Source organism: Mobula hypostoma, chromosome 5 (genome assembly GCF_963921235.1).
Source record: "Mobula hypostoma chromosome 5, sMobHyp1.1, whole genome shotgun sequence".
In the NCBI taxonomy this organism is placed as follows: domain Eukaryota; kingdom Metazoa; phylum Chordata; class Chondrichthyes; order Myliobatiformes; family Myliobatidae; genus Mobula; species Mobula hypostoma.
The window spans coordinates 35,093,077-35,105,514 of record NC_086101.1 but is presented as its reverse complement, the minus strand read 5'-3'; the positions used below and the strand labels follow the sequence as shown (position 1 = coordinate 35,105,514).

At 45.9% G+C, this 12,438-nt stretch overlaps 1 protein-coding gene across 2 annotated transcripts in view; it reads right to left on the bottom strand.

Moving 5' to 3' along the window:
• Positions 1 to 12,438, bottom strand: part of fgf14 (fibroblast growth factor 14) — a 541,877-nt gene that overhangs the window by 452,284 nt on the left and 77,155 nt on the right. The gene's annotated exons all lie outside the window — the stretch shown is intronic.

Sequence of the window (12,438 nt, the reverse complement as noted above, 5' to 3'; positions counted from 1 at the left end):
CCATCTCAGCTCATTAATCAATCAAACTCATACCTTTTTGGCTCATGGTTTCTTCATCCTGTAAGACAAACTCTCCCTATAGGATATCTGATCATCAGAGATACTCCCAGTAACTAGAGCTCTTATCTTAATGGCAACAGGACAGTATACACCGCATCCTCTCTCTGTAACTCTCTCCACCCTCCCTATCTCTGTAAACCCCTCTGGCCCCTATATCCCTCCCTCGCTCTGTAATCCTCTCCAGCCCCTACACTCTTCTCTGTCTCTATAATTCCCTCTGGCCCCTACACCACTTCCTGACTTCGTCACATCCGCCAGCCCCTATACCATTTCCATCTCTGTAACCCCCTTCAACACCCACACCCTCCATGTCCTCTGCATTCCTGCAGTGTAGGAGCCATGTCTTGAACCTCTGACGAGAATGGGCACAGCTCCACCTCCACAAGAGGCAGGCCCCTCCCCAATTCATCGCAGCAAATCAGCCTATTTGCCTTCTGTTTACTCACTTAAGCAGTTTTCTTCAGATCGCATTCACACAATGTTGCCTTCTGAACTGCCAGCTTCTAATTTTAACTCCCAGCAGGAGGCAATGGAGGCTGCAGGCTCAGCCCATGACCGATGGATCTAAGGCCAGTGAGCGGAGGTTTCATCAGCATTTCCTCTTCAGTCACACTGTGCGGCCACTGAAGTTGAGAGAGGGCATATGCTGCCGTGTGCTGTCACCATCATACAGTACGTTCAGCGCCAATGACGGGGCAAGCACGACATAGTGTACCGCCTTGCTTAGACCACCCATTTCCAGCAAGGTTCACACTGACTTCCTGCCCACAATCTCCACGTGGTCTTTGTTCAAACATAAAGTCATAAGAGAAGGCAGGGATGCCAGCTAATTGTCCCCTTGAACCAGCTCTACTTCTTGGATCTTCACCATCTCTCCCTCCCCCCCACCACCAACCCTACCGTCCCCACCACCAACCCTCAGTTTCCCTGTAGACCAAAGCTCCATCAATCACAACATTAAACTATTCAGTCACCCCACCCCAAGGCTCTCCGGGTTAGAGGTTTCCAAAGAGCAATGACTAACCCCCCCCCCCCACAAGCGATGAAATTCCTCCTCACCTCCACCTTAACTGGACAACCCCTTGTTCTGAATTCGTGAACCAGGGCTGAGATGCTCCTAATGGGAGAAACATTCATCCAACCTGCACCCTGACAATCAGCCTCAGAACTGTGTGCATTTGGTTATGATCACGTCTCATTCTTCTGAGCTCCAGTGAGGAAGGGTCGAACCTGCTCAACCTCCCCTCATCCATCAAACCCCTTGCCGCAGGAGCCAACCCAGTGAACGTTCTCTAAGCTGCCTCTAACACAACCCAGCCCTCCTTAAATACAAAATCCAGAACTGTACACAATGTTCTAGGTTTGGTCTCACAGACACCCTGACACCTGCAGTAAGACTTCCTTACTTTTATATGGCATTCCCTTTGCAATAAAGAGCAATACTCCATTTGCTTCCAAATTCGCTGCTGCGTTCTCTTCTTCTCAACCCCGATCACTCCCTACAGTTGGCAAAGGCTGCTGACAGTAACTTACCATAGTTCCCTGTCCTAGGCCAGTCTTTCATGTTATCTCCAGGTGTAGCTTTCCTCTCCCAGGGATGAGGCCTTTCGAGCTTCTGTTGGCATTTCTGTAGCACTGGGTTTTTACGGGATGGGGTTGCTAGTCCCATGCCCAACCCTCCTCCTTTCACAGCCGGGCTTGGGACCGTCCATGGCGGAGTTAACTCCCTGCTGATGCTGTTTAGTCAAGTGCACAAGATTTCCTGATCACTCTGCACAGCTGCATTCTGTATTTAAGCAATGTTATCTTTTTCCATTCTTCTCACTCACACACCTCCACATAGAACTCCATCTGCCCACTTCCTGCCCACTCGTTTAACCTATCCATATCCCTCTGTATGCTGTGTGTCTCATGCTCACTACTTGTCAACCCACCTACCTCTGCATCATAAACAAATTTGCCTACAGCACACTTAATCCTTCAATCCCAGAAAATGATTATAGATTGTAAGTAGTTGAGACCTCAACACTGATCCTTGTGGCACCTCATTGGTAACCGGTTGCCACCCTCTAAACAATTCAAGTATTGTTTGTTCGTTACATGCCCTGTTGTATGACCTGGGTGAACACAGTCTTTCCATGACCATAATTGCTTTTGGCAAATCTTTCCTCAGAAGTGGTTTGCTATTGCCTTCTACTGGGCAGTGTCCTTACATGACAGATGACCCCAGCAATTATCAATACTCTTCAGAGATTATCTGCCTGGTGTCAGGGTTGTGATACGAACCAGCTGCTCGCGCGACCATCCACCACCTGCTCCAAAGCTTCACGTGACCCTGATCAGGGGGGCTAAGCAGGTGCTACTCCTTGCCCAAGGGTGACATGCAGTCTAGTGGAGGGAAGGAGCACCTTGCATCTCCTTTACATCTCCAACCCGCCATCCTAATTCATGTCAAGCAAATATTATTTTTGTTAACTAATCAATTATCCATGGTCACATTGTACAGTGATGCTGTTATATTGCACCTTAGTGAAAGATCCAAATGCACCACATCTACTGGCTCCCAACATCCTCATAAAATTCAGATACATTTTCCAAACACCACGTTGACTCTAATAAATCATAGTATGATTTGCTAAACCTTCCTTTAGTGGTTCCTTCAGAGAAGATTCTTACAAACCACTGTTATTTCTTGATTTATGCTCTCCCAACATTGTTGCCACTCTCAGGGGACATGCTCCTACTGACCTTCTCCTCATCATATTCCTCATCTCTCCCCACCCCCACCCAAACACTCCGTTCCTTCATGATGTGAGTCGAGACCATTTCTGTACCGTTATTTAGTGAGCGACCCCTTTCCTTTCTCCCCTCTGCCTGTGTTCAGTCACGACCGTTTGTTATTAAAGCCCCTCTCCAAGGATTGTCACTTTGTCCTGGTGGAGAGGCTTATGAATTCCTGAGATCCCAAGAGTGATGCCATCTGGAGTTTAGCTCCTGGTAGGGTCACCCTAGGTGGGTAAGGTTCCAGACAAAGAGAAATCCAACCAAAACTTCAAAGCAGGAGCTGGAGCTGGAGCTGGCAGAAGATGGCGATACATCACAAAGGCAGTGAAGGTAGAGGAAGGCAGCAGTGGTGATCTTTCATTCCATGCTGTTGGAACCTGATCCTGCTCTGTCAAGGATGTGTGGTGGCTGCCCATGCATCAGCCTCCCAAGTTGAACAAAGTCATGCACCAGCATTCTCCATGAAGGGAATCCACACTGAGAGCATCAAACTCAACTCGAGCGATCACACGAAAGCCACACTTCAAAAAGAAGTCCTGGAATTTGCTTGCTTCAGAACCACACACAATTCTGAGAGCCTTGCTGCACTACACAAGGCCATTTAACCATTACACCTGGGTCAGCACTGTAAAGGGGGTTTTCGATGTCCCACTCCCAGATTTATCCCCTGAACATTTCCCCACATTCAGTATTTGTTCAATTCCAAATTGAAGGCTCCCATTAAATCTCCCACCAACCTGTCAGGCAGCAGGTCCAGCTCCTCAAGTTGCTGCGATGCTACTCCATAAAAGTTTGCTCCAGATTTTTTGATTAACTTTCACTACACTTGAAACATTAGAAATCACAAAAGCTTGCTCGGTAAAACTTTTACATATAGAAGTTTCATTATGATGTTTAGAGCACTGCTTTGAAGCAATGTCATTTTAAAAGTTTCTAAATTAGTTTTTCAACCTGGGGAAAAAGAGATTCTAAAATTACTCAATTAAGTCTTGGATTTACATTGCTAATCGATGCATGTCCTGAAATACTTTAATTTCTGCCACACTCATTTCAGAATGAAAATAGCTCGCTGTAGCTCTGAGGCGTAAAGTTGAGCAGGTTCTTCTTCAACATACGTTAGAAACAATCATTCCCTCCAGGAGTGCACAAAGTAACCACAGACTTGTGTGTAGATGCTCCAGACTGGCTAAACTTAACTTAGTCCAAAGTAGCTGAGCTCCCTCCAGCTCTAACAGATGTTACCAATTATACAGGTTTGTCAGGGAATTATACAACCTCTTGAGTTTATTAATAGCTTTTGACCAACAATTGATTTTGCAAGCTTTGTTACAGAGCCAAGAGACCTATTCTGCAATAGAAGCATCATCATAACATGGTGCCAAATATGAGTGGTCATGTGGTCTTTCAAAGTCTCCTGTAGTTCCACACGGTAGGCTTATTCAGAAAGTTAGAAGGCATGGGATCCAGGGAAGTTTGGCCAGGTGGATTCAGAATTAGCTTGCCTGAAGAAGGCAGAGGGTGGTGGTGGGGGGAGTACATTCAGATTGGAGGATTGTGACTAGTGGTGTCCCACAGGGATCTGTTCTGGGACCTCTACTTATCGTGATTTTTATTAACGACATGGATGTGGGGGTAGAAGGGTGGGTTGGCAAATTTGCAAATGACACAAAGGTTGGTGGTGTTGTAGATAGTGTAGAGGATTGTCAAAGATTGCAGAGAGACATTGATAGGATGCAGAAGTGGGCTGAGAAGTGGCAGATGGAGTTCAACCTGGAGAAGTGTGAGGTGGTACACTTTGGAAGGACAAACTCCAAGGCAGAGTACAAAGTAAATGGCAGGATACTTGGTAGTGTGGAGGAGCAGAGGGATCTCGGGGTACATGTCCACAGATCCCTGAAAGTTGCCTCACAGGTGGATAGGGTAGTTAAGAAAGCTTATGGGGCGTTAGCTTTCATAAGTCGAGGGATAGAGTTAAAGAGTCGCGATGTAATGATGCAGCTCTATAAAACCCTGGTTAGGCCACACTTGGAGTATTGTGTCCAGTTCTGGTCACCTCACTATAGGAAGGATGTGGAAGCATTGGAAAGGGTACAGAGGAGATTTACTAGGATGCTGCCTGGTTTAGAAAGTATGGATTATGATCAGAGATTAAGGGAGCTAGGGCTTTACTCTTTGGAGAGAAGGAGGATGAGAGGAGACATGATAGAGGTGTACAAGATAATAAGAGGAATAGATAGAGTGGATAGCCAGCGCCTCTTCCCCAGGGCACCACTGCTCAATACAAGAGGACATGGCTTTAAGGTAAGGGGTGGGAAGTTCAAGGGGGATATTAGAGGAAGGTTTTTTACTCAGAGAGTGGTTGGTGCGTGGAATGCACTGCCTGAGTCAGTACTGGAGGCAGATACACTAGTGAAGTTTAAGAGACTACTAGACAGGTATATGGAGGAATCTAAGGTGGGGGCTTATATGGGAGGCAGGGTTTGAGAGTTGGCACAACATTGTGGGCCGAAGGGCCTGTACTGTGCTGTACTATTCTATGTTCTATGTAGTTAGCCTGACTTCAGTGGTTCGCAAGGTGTTCAGATGTTTGCAAGAGTCCACCATTAAGGATAAGGCTTTGGGGTACTTGGAGGCATGTGATTAAATAAGGCAAAGTCTTCAGGGTCTCCTTAAGTGAAATCTCGCCTAACAAATCTGTGGGAATTCTTTGAGGAAATTCAAAAGAAGTACGGGTTAGTAGTCTCATCGGTCACATGAGAGTGATTGGGGGGCAGGGGATCGTTGGGTCAGAAGGACCTGTTCCTGTGCTGTGTCTCTAAAAAGATAAATAACAGGCAAGCTAGACAAAAAAATAGTCAGGTAGTGTTGAGGAAACGGGGAGTTTGCTGAAGGACTTGGGCAGATTAGCAGAATGAGCTAAGAAGTAGCAGAATGGGCTAAGAAGTAACAGAAGGAAATCTGAGTAAGGAAGTGTATGATCGTGCACTTTGCTAGAAGGAATAAAGGCAGAAACTAGTGGGAATGAGATCCCAACTCTCCCTGCTCTCTGGGGATGAGGCTTCTCTTGAATTCCTACATTGATTTGATAGAGATCATCTCGAAATTTTGTCCTCTCCCACGAAAGGAAGCAACTTCAGCTCCACCCTACAAGCTCTTTCACAGACTTAAGGAAACTTTGTTTAATCCTTCTGATTAGTTACAACTTATCACTTCTGTATTACTTTTGTTTAAACTCTCTACTGATCTCTAGCCACCGTGCAAAACAGAGCACAATGGTCCAAGAATGACCTTCCATGCAGTCCACAGCAACTCTCCTGCAAACACAAGGGTTAGTGGCCCTTCGATGTGTAGTAGAGCAAGTACAAAGATGTCACTGACATCTCACCCGTGAGCTGGTTGCCTTTATCAGCATTCAGGAACATTAGGGAATCAACAAACTGTCAGGCTCTGCAGATAAACTCGGGGTCCTTAGAGAGGTCTACTGTTGAGGACCAGGGGATGGTTTCCTGCCGGAAAGTTTGTGAGAACTCGGTACAGCTGAGGTCAAAGTCAGATACAAAAACGGTCAGAAGTATGGGGACAAGAGAAGGTGTGGTGAGATAAGAGGGGAACACAAGATCTGAAAGAGCTCTGTGTCCCCCAGCCAAAGGCTCACACAGACGCAGGAATGGTGAGATAAAGGGGAAACGCCGATTCCGAGCCTAAAGCCCACAACCACAGGCACAGAGAAAACTGGCGAGGAAAGATGGCAAACTTTTCACAGTCATTCTCTGTCCACCATCAGCAGTACCTTTGTTAGGCAGGTGCTGAGCAAACATTTTTGCGAGAGAAGCTGAGGGTCTCCAATGGGGACAAAAACAAAAAACATTTCTTGCTGTAAATTGCATTTAAATGATTTCATGCCAAGAAAAGGGGACATCTGACATTTAAAACAGTCAGACGTGCAATCCAGTAACGAATTCAGTGTAATACAAGTGATATTAATAGTCATTCTGCTGCAAGCTAATGAGCTAATACATCAGTTACAGAATGTTCCAGGTAATTATAACTCCGTCTTCTGTTACTGTGTTTGACCATTAAAGTCCCATTCAAGGACCAGAGAACGGTGCAGCTGAGAAAGTTGACACAAGGACATCAAACCACCCCATCTTCCCCATCACCTCTCAAACTTTACCCCTTCAAGAATTGATCTGATTCCCATCTGAAAGCTCCTGTTGAATCTTCTTCCTCCAACTTTTCAGACAACACTTCCCAGATTACAGTAGCTCACTCGGTACAGTGTCCCCCTTCTCACCCCTCTGGTTCTCCTGTCAATCGTCATTCACTCTTGTCCTCTGGTCACCCACCCTCTTGCTCCTGGAAACAAGTGCTCCTTTCATCTCTCTAAACCTTTCCTGATTTTTAACACCTCAATTAAATCGCCCCTTCACTACCTCCACACAATAACACAATGAGCAGGTGTTATAAGAAGAGGCTGGACAAACTTGGAGTGTTTTCTCCACAGCAGCAGAGGCTGAGAGACTTAATAAAAGTTTATAGAACAATGAGAGGCATAGATAGGGTAGACAGCCAGTATCTGTTGGTGGTAGAGGCAGCTATGACAGAGGCACGTAAGAAGTTCTAACAGAACTAGTACAGTCTTGATGGGCCAAAGGGCCTTCTTCTGCCATGCAACTATTCTGTGATTCCAGAAGATTGGGAGGAAAGTGACCACAACTGGAATCCATAGGTTGTGGAATTAAGCTCCAGAACCAACCAATGCAACCCTGATCACTACATCAGTAAAGCAACACTGTAATCACTTTGACTAGAATGGACTTTCACACAAATTGATCGAGGAACTCAACAAGTCAGCCAGAGTCTACTGTATGGAAATGAATAAACAGTCAACTTCTTCAGTCCTGCTGCCTGACCTACTGAGTTCCTCCAACATTTTGTGTGTGTTGCTCTGGATTTCCAGCGTCCGCAGAATCAGTGCTTATTGTTGGTTGGTCCTAATTGTGTTCTCCTTTGTTAAAATTGCTTATTATTTATGTTTAATTTATATTCTTCATGTGAATGCTGCCTACGTAGGATGCTATGTTCCTGTGATGCTGCTGCAAGTAAGTTTTTCAGTGCTTCTGTGCATATCTCAATAAACTCAACTTTGACTCTGACTGAGGTAGTGAAGACAGGCACGCTGGACTTAGTGTGGGCTCACACATGGTAAACATTCTCTCAAAACAGCAGGAGAGGCAGCTGGACCTCACTAGTGTACCTGGTGCACCAGTTACAGACCTGAGGCTGCTCCCACTGTGACCGGCTCTCCAGCCCCTGATCCAAGCTCAGTCGTCTCTGTTCACCTGAATACATTATCACCTCTCCATCGAGCACACCTCCCCAGTCCTCGGATCATTAACCCTTGCAACACTCCTCACTTCACATCAACTACCTGACACGTAAAAACCAGCAATGCAAACTACAAGTTCAAGGTCACAGCTCCAACCATGCTGCCGGAAAGATGGTTCATATTTCCCTGCAGGACACACATCAAGAAAACAAGCAAATGTGCAGTTTACACACAAAATTAAGTAAACCTGAACACGTAATTCAGGCTGATGCTCTGTAGCAGTGGTAAGGGAAGATCACCCTGTGGGAGAGACAGTGCTGAGGGAGCATCACATGGTGGGAAGGACAGTACTGAGGGACGGTCTTGCTCTCCTCCATCTTTCTTTCCATCTATGACACTCCTCGGGTCCCTGTGCCCTGCCCTGGTTTAACTTCATACTTGTCTGAGTTAAATTCGATCTCCCGCCCCTTAACCTACTTTCCCAGCTGATCTAGATCCTGCTGTCATCCCAGACAACTGTCTCCACTGTCGCTCTGCCACTGATTTTTGGTGCCATCTGCAAACTTACGAATCACGACCCTTACATTCTTGTCCACACAATTAGTGTAGATGACAAGCAGTGGACCCAGCACCGATTCCAGCAACACACCACTACTCACAAGCCTCCAATCTGCGAATCAACCTTTCACCATCACCCTCTGACTCAGAACACCAAATCCATTTTATATCCTTGGACCCCATGTGATCTAACCCACCATGCGGTACCCTGTCAAAGACCTTGCTCAGGTCCATGTAGACAACATCTATCACCCTGCCCAAATCAGTCCTTACGTTCACCTCTTTAAATAAAGTCAATCACATTTGACTTCCCAAACACAAAGCCATGTTGTCTATCCTTGACTTTCTGAATATTAGTAAATCTTAACCCTCAGAATCACCTCCAGCAACTTTCCCCACCATTGATGTTAGGCCATTGACCTGTAGTACCCCAGCTAGTCCCTGCTGCACTTCTTAAATATAGGCACAACATTAGCTAACCGCACCCATGCCTGACAAAGACACAAATATTTCTGCAGGGCCCCAGCAATCTTCTCCCCAACACCCTAGGATACATCTAGTCAGGCTCCAGGGATTTATAAGTATTTGCTTTATCAAATGGCATAAACCCAATGGGCCAAATGGCCTCCTCCTACATCCAAGGAAATAATGACCTGTAGATGTGAAATCCCAGCTTCCCATATGAATTTTACTGGATACATTAAGGGCAGGTTGAGCGGCAATTTTTATTGGAAAACAGGTTTCAGCCCCTCTATCAATGGGGACAATTCTGATCTTCTTTTTCAACCTTCATGTCTGCTGACTTTCATGCCTAAATTAAATCGGCTGTGATTGAACTTCTGGAATTCTTCTTTAATAATAAATTTGTCTCCTTCAGTAGGGAATCGAGAGGGATGAGGTTAGGTCAGGAGAGTGGTGCTGAGGTAAAGAAAGATCTGATGTGATTTTATTAGATGGAGAAGTTGGTACAAAGGCATTACTAATTCTTGTAGGGTCACAGGAAGGGAACAGGTCCTGCAGTCTACTGAGTCTGTGCCAACCTGCATTCATGTTAATCCCACCCTTGCCCTTTTGATTCTCCCCACATTCCAACTAACTCCCCTCTGATCCTTTTGTCACTCATCTGCACACAAGGGGAAACTTACAGGGGATAATTAACCTACCGACGTTGGAATATTGGAAGCATCCAGAGCACCCAGAGGAAACACACAGAGTCACAGCGAGAAGGTGCAAGGCAGTGCCCGAGGTCAGGATCAGACTCAGGAACTATGAGGCAGCGTATATCAGTCCTGGATGAGAAACACCGTCCAAATATCTACTAACTCCCTTTCACAGGTGGGGATGGGCCAGTGATCCTGGTTATTAGGGGTTGGGATCACCTGGGAATTCTGGTCTTGGGAGGAGCAGATAATGGGAAGTCCCCACAACCTCCAATGTGTTTCTTAGACAAACTTTCCTCCAGTAGTTACCCCCACCTCAAGCTCCACTACCAAACTCGACCCAAGCTGTTGTTCTGAAAACAACCTGAGTAAAATGGAATGCAAGCACAGGAGATTCTGCAGGTGCTGGAGATCCAAAGCAACACGCACAGGAGTAAACTGTCGACATTTCAGGCCAAAACATCTTGATGAGGGTCTAGGCCCAAAACGGAGACTGTTTACTCTTTTCCGTAGATGCTGCCTGGCCTGACAAGTTCCTCCAGCATTTTGTATGTCATCCATGTAATGGCCGGGGTGTGGCAGATTTGGAAAACTACGGGAGCTATTCTCAAGCCCTCCGTGAATCAGGAGGACCTTCCCCACTGGTGAGTGCAATTCTTAAAATATGGCTTGATAAAGATAACGCATTAGAAATAAAAATCAAATAATTGTCAATACTGCAGGAAGTGTAAATTAATAGGGTCATTCCTTAAGGGTCGGACAGCTGTAGAACAGTATGAACAATTAACATTTTCAGAAGCTCTTTGAAAGAAGCGCTGCTCGCTGAACACAAAGGACATCAAGGAGGAAGTCTTTTCCTAATAAACCAGGAGGGAAATCATTTACTGTTATTCCTTGAGCTGAATTTAGCAAGTAGTTATCCTTAAGAAAAATCAATACAGCCTTCATCACCTCTTTTATGCCCCTGTTGTAAACAGTTTCTTGGTCCTTACTTGTGACCTGGTACAATTGACTAATCGGTGTTTATCTCCCAAACATTGTGGCAAGGGGCAGCGGATTGGCACAGCTGGTAGAGCCGCTACCTTCAGCGTCAGAGACGCAAGTTCAAAGATTCAAAGGATTTGAAGATTCAAAGTACATTTATCATCAAAGAATGGGTAAATTGTACAACCTCAGGATCTGTGTGCTTACAGGCAGCCACAAAGCAAGAAACCCGGAATAACCCAATTAAAGAAAAAAATAAATAAAAGACCAACACCTGGTGCACAAGAGAAAAAGGGAATAGTCATGCAAGCAATCGAAGCGAGCAACAACATTCCGAACCAAGCTGAGTGCTCAGATCCGAACGCCCGGACAGCCCGGAGTAGGCCCCGCTTATCAGTTCATCATATTAGCGGTCACACAGCACGGCAGCTGTGGCAACCTTCATGGCCTCAGCGCCACGGAGAGAGGGGTGACCATCGTGGAGAGCGAGCAAAATTGGCCGATCTCAGTTTAATCCTGATCTCAGGCAGTAGTGCCCATGCACGTTCTCCCTGTGGCCGTGTTGGTAGGCTAACTGGCCCACTGTAAACACCCTTAGTGAGGGGTAGAAGCTGTAGGGCGGGTGGTGGGAATGCAGGGAGAATACATTGGGATTAGCACAATAGTAGCTGATGGCTAGTGCCGACAAGATGGGCAGAAGGGCCAGTTTCTGTGCTGTAAGACTCAGTGACGATGACTAATGTCACTAATGACAAGTAGCAGTCATACAGTAGTACATCTGGCTGGCAATTTAGGGGAAACTCCCCTCCCCAGAGAGCAGTGAGAGTGTGGGATTCACCGCCACAGGGAGGGATTGAGGTGAGAAGTGAGATTGGTCGAGGGAAAGCTGGATGAGGATATCCTACAACATCTTTCATTGCCCTAGAATGTTCCTCAGACAAGTGGTTCTCTCGTGGCAGCCAGTTTAAACATTGCGGCTCCCACAAGACTTTGTGTAATGGATAATGCTTCAGTGGAGTTAATTGGCTGCACAATGCAAAGTGGAATCTGCTCCCCTTCTGTGAAATTTTGGATCTTTTCCATTCAGTCAGAAAAGTATGTCCTGGTTTAACAACACTGCTGAAAGGCACATCCTCTGACACCGTGACACGCCCTCAGCAGAGGCTACTGTCCAAGCCATGAGACAGATAGCCCAGCAGACCGAGTGAGACCATTAAACACAGGAGCAGAATTATATCACGCAACCCTTTGAGTCATGGCTGATTTTATTTCCCACTCAACGCCATTCTCCTCCCTTCTCCCCATATCTTTTGCCCTTACTAATTAAGAACCTAAACCGAGAGTGGGCGGTTATTGTGTTAATCATAAACGTCAGCAAGGAGTAATTGGACTTCACAGGGTGTGTCGGTGCTAGGAGCTATAAATGAATATCTAACACGCAGCTCCCGACGAACACTGAGAAAAACAAACATCAAATCTGTTAACTGTCTCCAGGAGAAAATCTTTGAGTTGGCTCATTAATCATTATGTGGCAAATTAAACAACTGCAGTCAATGGGAATGC